Consider the following 13,073-nt stretch of genomic DNA (forward strand, 5'->3'; position numbering starts at 1 on the left):
TCAAAGACGAGCTACAAAACGGTTTATAGAACTGTGTCCGTGGTCCAATTCCCGGCCGGGTAGAAACGTTGTACATATTTTCTTACACCTAACAGTAAGTAGGTGCCTGTGTGTTATCCGACTGTTGTGGGTCGCATCCTGAGGGTGGTAGTATACCTTAGATAGGGCTGGAGCTTTGAAAGGAGCTGATGTAGGAAAACAACTCTTATACTGTAAAACTGATCTGCGTAAAACAAATGATCTCCAAAAAAGGCTGACAACATTAACATCACCCTCTGGCTAACTGGACGAACAGAGAAGTGTTGAAAGACATGTGTAAAAGTATAATATTAAAACAAAAACAACGAAGTGATGAAGATATCCCAAGAGCACTAAAAGGAAGAACAGGACGTCAATAGCCACAGACTAAGAAAGATGTCCTCAAACTGCACTACAAAGCTCTTCTGTATAGAGTGTTAGAACAATGGATTGGTCTACAAGATGAGGTAGTTAGGGCTACAGTCATTGGAAATTTAAGAACGTATGTGATAGATTAAATACTGAAGCTGGGACACCACAGGCTAAAGAATTAGACACATGTGCAACATGTACCGTAGTCTTGAAGACTACGATACTCTTCACCAACTCCAAGGCTGAGGGACGGATTACCTCGTCTTTTCTATATAGTTCGCCAGTCTTCCCATTATATCCTTGAATTTGTATGCATAAAGGCACTGGTAGGATGGCCAAACGTCTACAAATAAAGATACCCATATGTTGTACATGTGTCTAATTCTTCATCTAGTCAATATTGTATACCATTCATGTACAACCTCAAGTTAAACTTTGCTCCTGTAGCTACAGTCAAGTTATCACATGCACACCAAATGTCAAATCAACTCAGTCCAATACATTTTTCTCACCCATGCATTTCACCAATGGTTCTTGTGTCCTATACACTAGACAGCCTATAGGATGAGTGAGGATTAGATGAAGTGAATGCAGCTATGGTGGGGAGATTAGCAACAGATTCCTATCTTTAAGAGGGAACATGAAGGAATTCTCCAAACAAATTCTGATCACTTAGGTTGTGGTATTTACAGTGGACTGTGTGCTATTAGCACCAGTAGCCTGGCTAATCAGGTCACCAACCAGAAGGCTTGGTCCAGGACCAGGCTATGGGGGATAGTGACCCCCGGAACTATCAACTGGTAGCCAATATAGTGTTAGGCTGCCTTCAAGAGAGAGCTGGACAGATACCTAAAGTCAGTGCCGGATCAGCCGGGCTGTGGCTCGTACGTTGGACTGCGTGCGGCCAGCAGTAACAGCCTAGTTGATCAGGCCCTGATCCATTGGGAGGCCTGGTCATGGACCGGGCCGCGGGGGCGTTGATCCCCGGAATAACCTCCAGGTAACCTCCAGGCTGCAAGGTTAAAAAAAAATGAGATTGCCTACCGCTGAGCCGTGAGTGCCCCTCACTCAGGGTATGTTGCTGGTGAACTGAAAATTTTATTCTGATTACTAACCCAGGATAACCCAAGAAAGCCAGGTACATGTGGAGAGGGACACTTGTATACATTTCAGGACATTTATTAAATGAGATATTTCGTCACGAGTGGCTTTATCAGTCCTAATGATTAGGACTGATGAAGTCATTCTTGGCGAAACGTTTCCTTTAATGCCCTGATCTGTACAAAGGTGTTCATTTCCACAGTTTGTCGGTATTGCCAAACAATTTACAAGACAAACACGATGGTTTATTTCCGTTGAGGACCGTTACTGCTCTCTCCCCCGATGATACCCAAAACAGGTATATGGATAAGATGAGCAGGTGTAAGGATACTTGCTGAGAGAGAGAGAGAGAGAGAGAGAGAGAGAGAGAGAGAGAGAGAGAGAGAGAGAGAGAGAGAGAGAGAGAGAGAGAGAGAGAGAGAGAGAGAGAGAGAGAGAGACAGAGAGAGAGACAGAGAGACAGAGAGAGAGAGACAGACAGACAGACAGAGACAGACAGACAGACAGACAGACAGACAGAATGTGTTTGACCATAAAGTGTCTATAGTTTACACAGGGTCCCTCTCACCTCTGGTAACACTGCAGTACCAGTCACCGCCAGGCAGAGGGGAGGAGTGTTGAGGAGACCTGTTGGGAAACTCTGGGGGATTAGTGTTGGGGAGCTGTGTGAGTGGTGTTGGAAGTTGTGTGTGGGTAAGTGGTGTTGGAGAGCCCTGTTGGGGAGTTCTGTGAGTGGGGAAGTAGTGTTGGGGAGCTGTGTGTGGGGTAGAGCGATGTTGGAGACCTCTGTGTGAGGGAGTAAACGCACCCTAGCGGGGTCGAGTTGGGTTATGTTTTCTGCGTACTAACTGGTATGTGCTAGCTGTGGTCGACGTTGATTCTGAACGTTAGTGTGTGTGTGTGTGTGTACTCACCTATTTGTACTCGCCTATTTGTGGTTGCAGGGGTCGATTCACAGCTCCTGGCCCCGCCTCTTCGCTGATTGCTACTAGGTCCTCTCTCTCCCTGCCCCATGAGCTCTATCATACCTCGCCTTAAAACTATGTATGGTTCCTGCCTCCACTACATCCCTTTCTAGGCTATTCCATGGCCTGACTACTCTATGACTGAAGAAATACTTCCTAACATCCCTTTGATTCATCTGAGTCTTCAACTTCCAATTGTGACCTCTTGTGTCTGTGTCCCATCTCTGGAACATCCCGTCTTTGTCCACCTTGTCTATTCCGCGCAGTATTTTATATGTCGTTATCATGTCTCCCCTGACCCTCCTGTCTTCCAGTGTCGTCAGGCCGATTTCCCTCAACCTTTCTTCGTAGGACAATCCCCGTAGCTCTGGGACTAGTCTTGTTGCAAACCTTTGCACTTTCTCTAATTTCTTGACGTGCTTGACTAGGTGTGGATTCCAAACTGGTGCTGCATACTCCAGTATGGGCCTGACGTAGATGGTATACAGAGTCTTAAACGAATCCTTTCTGAGGTATCGGAACGCTATCCGTAGGTTTGCCAGGCGCCCGTATGCTGCAGCAGTTATCTGATTGATGTGTGCCTCAGGAGATATGCTCGGTGTTATACTCACCCCCAGATCTTTTTCCTTGAGTGAGGTTTGCAGTCTTTGGCCATCTAAACTATATTGTGTCTGCGGTCTTCTTTGCCCTTCCCCAATCTTCATGACTTTGCATTTGGCAGGGTTAAATTCAAGGAGCCAGTTGCTGGACCAGGCTTGTAGCCTGTCCAGGTCTCTTTGTAGTCCTGCCTGATCCTCGTCCGATTTGATTCTTCTCATTAACTTCACATCATCTGCATACAGGGACACTTCTGAGTCTATCCCTTCTGTTATGTCGTTCACATATACCAAGAACAGAACAGGTCCTAGGACTGACCCCTGTGGAACCCCGCTTGTCACAGGCGCCCACTCTGACACCTCGTCGTGTACCATGACTCGTTGTTGCCTCCCTGTCAGGTATTCTCTGATCCATTGCAGTGCTTTTCCTGTTATGTGTGCCTGATCCTCTAGCTTTTGCAGTAACCTCTTGTGAGGAACTGTGTCGAAGGCCTTCTTGCAGTCCAAAAATATGCAGTCGATCCATCCCTCTCTCTCTTGTCTTACTTCTGTCACCTTGTCATAAAACTCTAGTAGGTTTGTGACACAGGATTTTCCTTCCCTGAAACCGTGCTGGTTGTCAATTATACACTTGTTTCTTTCCAGGTGCCCCACCACTCTCCTCCTGATGATCTTCTCCATGACCTTGCATACTATACACGTTAGTGATACAGGTCTGTAGTTTAGTGCCTCATGTCTGTCTCCCTTTTTAAAAATTGGGACTACATTTGCCATTTTCCATACCTCAGGGAGTTGCCTGTGTGTGTGTGTGTGTGTGTGTGTGTGTGTGTGTGTGTGTGTGTGTGTGTGTGTGTGTGTGTGTGTGTGTGTGTGTGTGTGTGTGCGCGCGCGCGCGCGTGTGTGTGTGTATGTGTGTGTGTGTGTGTGTGTGTGTGTGTGTGTGTGTGTGTGTGTGTGTGTGTGTGTGTGTGTGTGTGTGTGTGTGTGTGAATAAGTTTATTCAGGTATACACAAATACAATTACATACATAGCAGCATATGTGTAGAGAACCCAGGATAATCCAAAAAAGTCAGACAAAGTGACTTATTTCCATTGGGGTCCTTTTAATACCTTATTATTATACTATGAAGGAGATAATATCTTATTATTATACAATAAAGGAGATATACTAGGAATTAGGTAAAAAGAGTTATTTATATTTACATGTGTGTTAGCTAAAAAAATAAAAAAAATCATTCTCCTCCCTTTCTGTCGCTACATTCACCAGGCACCTTTTGGCACTCTTCTTGAACTGACTCATGCTATGACTGTCTTTGACATGTGCTGACACTGATGTACAATAAGAGGCGTTTGAAGCCTGGCCACTGACTGTGGGTACTACAAAGTTGTGCTCTCTCCCCTAGTACTATGCTTTGGTTCTCAACCTTGACAAAACTGGCAACAAGATATTCTGGACATTGTTTGTGAGTAATTTTATAAACTTGATTTAACTTCAGTTGTTTTACTCTGTCTTCAACATTCAGCATATCCAATTGTTGTAATTCATATTGGCCTACATGTTCTCTTGGATCCAGGTCCAGGATGAATCTTACCATTTTGTTCTGGGTGATTTGCAGTTTATCTTTCAGTTTTTTTGTCAAGGCAGAGTACCATGAAGAGCAAGCGAAGTCCATATGACACTGTATAAGGGCTAGACATAGGGTCCTGCGAGCCTCAGTAGGTAGACACTACTTGTCTGTAGAGGAACTTCAGTCTGGTATTCGCTTTCTTTACTACACTGTTCCCTATCATTCTCCTGACATGCATGGGTCAAAGGGGATTCCCAGATATTTAACTGAGGAAACTGAAGTGTGTGTGTGTGTGTGTGTGTGTGTGTGTGTGTGTGTGTGTGTGTGTGTGTGTACTCACCTAGTTGTACTCACCTAGTTGAGGTTGCAGGGGTCGAATCCAAGGTCCTGGCTCCGCCTCTTCACTGGTCGCTACTAGGTCACTCTCCCTGAACCGTGAGCTTTATCATACCTCTGTGTGTGTGTGTGTGTGTGTGTGTGTGTGTGTGTGTGTGTGTGTGTGTGTGTGTGTGTGTGTGTGTGTGTGTGGGTGGGTGTGTGTCCTAAGCTTGACATCTACAAACACTAACATAAGCTTCTCAAGTAGGCCTCCAGGAAGGTCGTTGACACATGCACCAACAGCAACAGAGTGGACCCCAGGATGGACCTTGAGGCATTCCACTGCTCACGTTCCTTCATACTGACACATATCTCACCATGACTATTTTTTTCCTTTACTTAGCTATTCCCTTATTTTGCTTTCTAGTTTTGCTTATTTTTCGACGATAAAAGAAAACCTAAATTAAATAATGAATATGATAATGGTATACAATACCGACAGGTTGATCAGTAAGACACATGTGCAACAGTTAGGTATCTTTATTCCGAAATGTTTCGCCTACACAGTAGGTTTCTTCAGTCGAGTACAGAAGAGTAAGCAGAAACAGTAGAGATGTAAAGATGATGTAATCAGTCCATCACCCTTGAAAACGTAGTTTTGAGGCGGTCAGTCCCTCAGCCTGGAGAAGAGTTTTGCTTCACAGTTTGAAACAACGTTTAAAAATAAAGATACCTAACTGCTTCACATGTGTCTTACCTATAAATTGAAGGAAAAAATTATCTGACTTCATTAACATTATTCCGTCGACTTCACTTATCTTCACTTACCTTTGAGTGTGTGTTAAGACACTCCGGTGTGTACAAATAAACATTCCTTTGTGTACGTAGGACATTCTTGCGTGTATGTGTGTGTGTGTAGAAGGGCATTCCCGTGGCTGTGTATTAGAACATTCCTGTCTGTGTGTTTGCAACAACATTATCCTGTGTGTATATTCGGACATTCACATGTGTATATAATTGTACTTCTATGTTTGTATATACTTGAATAGTCATCTGTTCTAACATTCCTGTGTGTGTATACTTGCACATTTATCTGTGTATAATAGACATTTGTGTGTATATATACAAGAACTTGAGTGTGTTTATTTGGGTATTTTTTTTCATTATAATGCGTAAAATAATGTAAGACAAATAACCCATATATATATATATATATATATATATATATATATATATATATATATATATATATATATATATATATATATATATATATATATATATATATATATGTCGTGCCGAATAGGCAGAACTTGCGATCTTGGCTTAAATAACAACGCTCATCTTGCCATATAGGAAAAGTGAAAATTTGTGTATGCAATAATTTCGCCAAAATCATTTTGAACCTAACGAGAAAAATATATTTTACTGTGTTTGTTTAGTATTAAATTATTGTAAACAAATCTAAAATATATTTAGTTGGGTTAGGCTGAAATAAATTGTTCTTGTTATAATAAGGTTAGGTAAGTTTTCTAAGATCCTTTTGGTGCAAAATTAAATTTTTTTGCATTAACATTAATGAAAAAAATATAACTTTAAAGGTATAAGAGAAAATTTTAGAAAAGACTTTATTTTAAATGAGTTCTTGCTAACTGACCAGTTTTACATATTCGGCACGACATATATATATATATATATATATATATATATATATATATATATATATATATATATATATATATATATATATATATATATATATATATATATATATATATACATATATATATATGGATAAATAAACTTCCACCATCATTCACACTATTACTGTCTTGCCAGAGGCACGTGTGTACGACAGTTCAGATGTCCCTTCAAACAACAAATATCCCTACCCTTCCTTTTTAGTACAGGCACTGTACTTCCCTCCTCTAGGACTCAAATCCAGCTAACCGGTTTTCCTGGATCCCTTCACAATATGATACCTTGCACACACTCCGACAGCTCGTCAGGTCCCAAAAACCATTTGCCTCCACTCCTGTCTAACACAGTCACACATACCTTCTGGATATCCAGTCCCCTTGTACACAAAACCTCCCTATACACCCCTCCCTCCATCCTTTCCTAGGACGACCCCTACCTCGCCCTTTCCTCCACTACAGATTTATACACATCCAATTTATTATATTTTGCTCCATCCTCTCTAAATGACCAAACCACCTCAACAACCCCCTCAACCTCATCCTAATCTCCAAACAACAAATACTCTGCATAATATTTACATCACACATTGCCCTCAGACACGACATCACTGCCTCCAGCCTCCTCCTCACAATAATATTCACTATCCATGCTTCACACCCACAGAAGAGCGTTGGTATATACATTCATACATTCCCTTCTTTACCTCCATGGACAATATTCTTTGTCTCCATAGATACCTTAATGAACCACTCACCTTTTTCCCCTTCAACAATTCATGGGTTCACCTCGTCTTTCACATACCCATCCGCCGATGGGTCCACTCCCATTCCCGAGCTGCACTCACCTAAATATGGAGGCAGGGGTTGATTCACAGCTCCTGGCCCCGCCTCTTCACTATACTGTAATACCTAAGAGTTTAGCCTTTCTCAACAACAACCACAACAATAATAATAATAATAATTAAAACCAATAGACAATAACAACAGAAATAGCGACTAACAGCGACTAACAACAACAGCAACAAACAAGCAGTGAGAGTCTTGGTGTCACACAGCTCACTGTTATGAACACAAATAACAAGACTTCTGGAAAACAAGTTTTAAAAACTAGTCCCAGGAAATAGAGGAAGAGAGAACTTGGTGCGAACATTTTAGCGGCCACAAAAGTGCAAGAAATTGGTCACTAAACAGTAGGCCTGAAAAATTTGTCTGGTATACTAGTCACAAGACATTCACTAATGGGAAAGGAGACGTGAGAAATTTGGCAGAAACTCTTTAATAAATTTGGCGGGTAAAAAAAATGGCGCGAGAAATCTGGCGGGAGAAACTTAAGTGGCCGTCCTGAGGCGAGTCGTTACTGGGAGTGGCTGGTGTGTAGGCGTTGTGTGTGTGTGTGTGTGTGTACTCACCTAGTTGTACTCACCTAGTTGAGGTTGCAGGGGTCGAGTCCAAGCTCCTGGCCCCGCCTCTTCACTGGTCGCCACTAGGTCACTCTCCCTGAACCATGAGCTTTATCGTACCTCTGCTTAAAGCTATGTATGGATCCTGCCTCCACTACATCGCTTCCCAAACTATTCCACTTACTGACTACTCTGTGGCTGAAGAAATACTTCCTAACATCCCTTTGATTTATCTGTGTCTTCAGCTTCCAACTGTGTCCCCGTGTTGCTGTATCCAGTCTCTGGAACATCCTGTCTTTGTCCACCTTGTCAATTCCTCTCAGTATTTTGTAAGTCGTTATCATGTCCCCCCTATCTCTCCTGTCCTCCAGTGTCGTCAGGTTGATTTCCCTTAACCTCTCCTCATAGGACATACCTCTTAACTCTGGGACTAGTCTTGTTGCAAACCTTTGCACTTTCTCTAGTTTCTTTACATGCTTGGCTAGGTGTGGGTTCCAAACTGGTGCCGCATACTCTAATATGGGTCTAACGTACACGGTGTACAGGGTCCTGAACGATTCCTTATTAAGATGTCGGAATGCTGTTCTGAGGTTTGCCAGGCGCCCATATGCTGCGGCAGTTATTTGGTTGATGTGCACTTCAGGAGATGTGCCTGGTGTTATACTCACCCCAAGATCTTTTTCCTTGAGTGATGTTTGTAGTCTCTGGCCCCCTAGACTGTACTCCGTCTGCAGTCTTCTTTGCCCTTCCCCAATCCGCATGACTTTGCACTTGGTGGAATTGAACTCCAGGAGCCAGTTGCTGGACCAGGTCTGCAGCCTGTCCAGATCCCTTTGTAGTTCTGCCGGGTCTTCGATCGAATGAACTCTTCTCATCAACTTCACGTCATCTGCAAACAGGGACACCTCGGAGTTTATTCCTTCTGTCATGTCGTTCACAAATACCAGAAACAGCACTGGTCCTAGGACTGACCCCTGTGGGACCCCGCTGGTCACAGGTGCCCACTCTGACACCTCGCCACGTACCATTACTCGCTGCTGTCTTCCTGACAAGTATTCCCTGATCCATTGCAGTGCCTTCCCTGTTATCCCTGCTTGGTCCTCCAGTTTTTGCACTAATCTCTTGTGTGGTACTGTGTCAAAAGCCTTCTTGCAGTCCAAGAAAATGCAATCCACCCACCCCTGTCTCTCTTGTCTTACTGCTGTCACCATGTCATAGAACTCCAGTAGGTTTGTGACACAGGATTTCCCGTCTCTGAAACCATGTTGGCTGCTGGTGATGAGATCATTCCTTTCTAGATGTTCCACCATTCTTCTCCTGACAATCTTTTCCATGATTTTGCATGCTATACATGTCAGTGACACTGGTCTGTAGTTTAGTGCTTCATGTCTGTCTCATTTTTTAAAGATTGGGACCACATTTGCTGTCTTCCATGCCTCAGGCAATCTCCCTGTTTCGATAGATGTATTGTTGTTAGGGGTACACATAGCGCCTCTGCTCCCTCTCTCAGGACCCATGGAGAGATGTTATCTGGCCCCATTGCCTTTGAGGAATCTAGCTCACTCAGAAGCCTCTTCACTTCTTCCTCGGTTGTGTGTACTGTGTCCAGCACATGGTGGTGTACCCCACCTCTCCGTCTTTCTGGAGCCCCTTCTGTCTCCTCTGTGAACACTTCTTTGAATCTCTTGTTGAGTTCCTCACATACTTCATGGTCATTTCTTGTTGTCTCTCCTCCTTCCTTCCTTAGCCTGATTACCTGGTCCTTAACGGTTGTTTTCTTCCTGATGTGGCTGTATAACAGCTTCGGGTCAGATTTGGCTTTTGCTGCTATGTCGTTTTCATATTGACGTTGGGCCTCCCTTCTTATCTGTGCATATTCGTTTCTGGCTCTACGACTGCTCTCCTTATTCTCCTGTGTCCTTTGCCTTCTATATTTCTTCCATTCCCTAGCACACTTGGTTTTTGCCTCCTTGCATCTTTGGGTGAACCATGGGCTCATCCTGGCTTTTTCATTATTCCTGTTACCCTTGGGTACAAACCTCTCCTCAGCCTCCTTGCACATTGTTGCTACATATTCCATCATCTCATTAACTGGCTTCCCTGCCAGTTCTCTGTCCCACTGAACCTCATTCAGGAAGTTCCTCATTCCTGTGTAGTCCCCTTTCCTGTAGTTTGGTTTCATTTGTCCTTGCCTTCCTGCTTCCCCCTCCACTTGTAGCTCTACTGTGTATTCGAAGCTCAAAACCACATGATCGCTGGCCCCAAGGGGTCTTTCATATGTGATGTCCTCAATATCTGCACTACTCAAGGTGAATACTAAGTCCAGTCTTGCTGGTTCATCCTCTCCTCTCTCTCTTGTAGTGTCCCTTACGTGTTGGTACATGAAGTTTTCCAGTACCACCTCCATCATCTTAGCCCTCCATGTATCTTGGCCCCCATGTGGCTCCAAGTTCTCCCATTCGATCTCCTTGTGGTTAAAGTCGCCCATGATCAGGAGCTTTGCCCTGCATGCATGAGCTCTTCTGGCCACTGCAGCCAGTGTGTCAACCATCGCTCTATTGCTTTCGTCATACTCTTGCCTTGGCCTCCTGCTGTTCTGTGGTGGGTTATACATCACTGCAATTATCACCTTGGGACCACCAGAGCGAAGTGTTCCCGCTATGTAATGTGTGTGTGTGTGTGTGTGTGTGTGTGTGTGTGTGTGTGTGTGTGTGTGTGTGTGTGTGTGTGTGTGTGTGTGTGTGTGTGTGTGTACTCACCTAATTGTAATTGCAGGAGTCGAGTCACAGCTCCTATCCCCTGCTGGTCGCTACTACGTCCACTCTCTCCCTGCTTCATGAGCTTTATCGCACCTCTTCTTAAAGCTGTGTATGGATCCTGCCTCCACTACATCACTCTCCAGCTTGTTCCACTTCCTGACAACCCTCTGAAGAAATACTTCCTAAACATCCTTTTGACTCGTCTGAGTTTTCAACTTCCAGTTGTGACCCCTTGTTGTTGTGTCCCATCTCTAGAACATCCTGTCCCTATCCACCTTGTAAATTCCTCTCAGTATTTTATATGTCGTTATCATGTCCCCCCTATCCCTCCTGTCCTCCAGTGTCGTCAGGTCGATTTCCCTTAAACTATCCTCTTATATGTGTGTACTCACCTAATTGTGGTTGCATGGGTCGATTCATAGCTCCTGGCCCCGCTGTGTGTGTGTGTGTGATGAGGAACGTTGAAAGTGGAAGGTGAACACTGGGATGGGGTAATGATAGGATCTTCAAGGAGTGGCTAGCCTACCTGTCTATGTGGTTGTGTACTACGTAAATAACACAAGAGTGTCATTACTTGTGCATTCTCAGTCTCTACCTTACTCAGTTTTAACAAACACTTGAGGGGCCTATAGCGCTGAGAATACTACATAGTTTACAAGTCGAAACCTGTAGTAACCATAAGCCGAAAGGGTAGGTGGCCTGACTCACGCAGCTGTGAATGTTGGGATGGGGTTAAGCCTCTGTGTGACCGTCCCATGATAGCTGTGGGCCAGCAGGCTCAACTATCTCTGTGTTTATCACTTTGTTGGTATCAGGTGTGTGGGTGTGACACACACACGCACGCACACACACACACACACACACACATAGCTACAGCTATCTCGACTGTCACACAGTCAACATGTGCCTAGGACAAAATGGTAACTAACAGTATGTGACAGGTCGATATGTGTTGAATCCTCAAGGGAATACTTGAGCTGAGCGCAATGGTAGCGTGTTCTTACTTGTTGATCCCAACACCTCACTGCCCACCACTCATCGACAGGGCCACAACTTTGACCACGTTTACAAAGAACAAATACAACACCCGATCTGCTAATGGACTTACAGCTGAGGCCTGCTGTTTCAAAATAGCTGGAAAACATCGATCAAGGGAAAGACTGTTTAAAATGTGAAGACCAAGAACTAAGTAACACAGGAGGACAGGTACAAGGGAACACAGATATAGGACCAGAAACAACGGAGCACAGATATAGGACCAGAAACAACGGAGCACAGATATAGGACCAGAAACAACGGAGCACAGATATAGGACCAGAAACAACGGAACACAGATATAGGACCAGAAACAACGGAGTACAGATATAGGACCAGAAACAAGGTAGCAGATAGAAACTACACAGATGAGCGATAGAGATATCAGAAAATTCTGCTTCAATTTTAGGATGGAATGAACTAGAGGAGTCACAACCATTACACAGTTTTGAAAAATAAGTATGACAGAGCTCAAGATAGCGCAACAGTATACGATGGGGCCAAGAGCTATTAGTGAATTAATACCACTCATATCACGAGTCAAGATAAAAAAGGCGCACACACAGACACACACACACACACACACACACACACACACACACACACACACACACACACACACACACACACACACACACACACACACACACAAACAGTGGAATAGCCTAACAAGTGACGTAGTGAAGGCAGGAATCATACATAGGTTTAAGACGAGGTATGGCAAAGCTCAGGAAGCAGAGAGAGGACCTAGTAGAGATCAGTGAAGAGGCGGGGCCAGGAGCTGAGTCTCGACCCCTGCAACCACAATTAGGTGAGTAGATACACGCACACACACACATATCTCATTAATTAACATTGTACTTATTGTCTTCACTAATAATGGTTCCTCATGGTGACCCATGTTCTTCAAGGAGGGGTAAGCCAGTGGAAGGCCTCGGTCTAATGACCAAAAGCTCCAGCTGTGGGTCATCATATGATTAAAAGCCGCGTCAGGAAACACTTATCCTGTTTGCTGATAAACCTTACCTAACCTAAGTCACTGACTAGTTACTCTTGTAGGTCACAGGCGCTGTATAACCCTTGTGGTTTAGCGCTTCTTTTTGATTATAATAATAATCTTGTAGGTCACTGTCTTGAACCATCCACTAGTGGCTGGTGCGAGGTGGTTACAGTTGTCAACGTAGTCAGTGCGTGATAGTTCGCCCTTGAAAGTGTCCGTACTAACGCAACTATGTGACCA

At 43.9% G+C, this 13,073-nt stretch overlaps 1 protein-coding gene across 2 annotated transcripts in view; it reads left to right on the top strand.

Annotated features, from left to right (window-relative positions):
* The window catches only part of Dus4 (Dihydrouridine synthase 4), a 120,134-nt gene that overhangs the window by 74,269 nt on the left and 32,792 nt on the right, over window positions 1-13,073 (top strand). Inside the window, exon 1 of one of the 2 annotated variants that reach the window (XM_070089968.1) lies at window positions 2,166-2,184. The exons of the other annotated variant lie outside the window; for it this stretch is intronic. The gene's annotated coding sequence lies outside the window, so the exon portion shown is untranslated. Of the gene's footprint in view, window positions 1-2,165; window positions 2,185-13,073 lie in introns of those variants that run through there. 2 annotated transcript variants of the gene reach the window in all.

The sequence above is a fragment of the Cherax quadricarinatus genome, chromosome 30 (assembly GCF_038502225.1).
Source record: "Cherax quadricarinatus isolate ZL_2023a chromosome 30, ASM3850222v1, whole genome shotgun sequence".
Lineage (NCBI taxonomy): Eukaryota > Metazoa > Arthropoda > Malacostraca > Decapoda > Parastacidae > Cherax > Cherax quadricarinatus.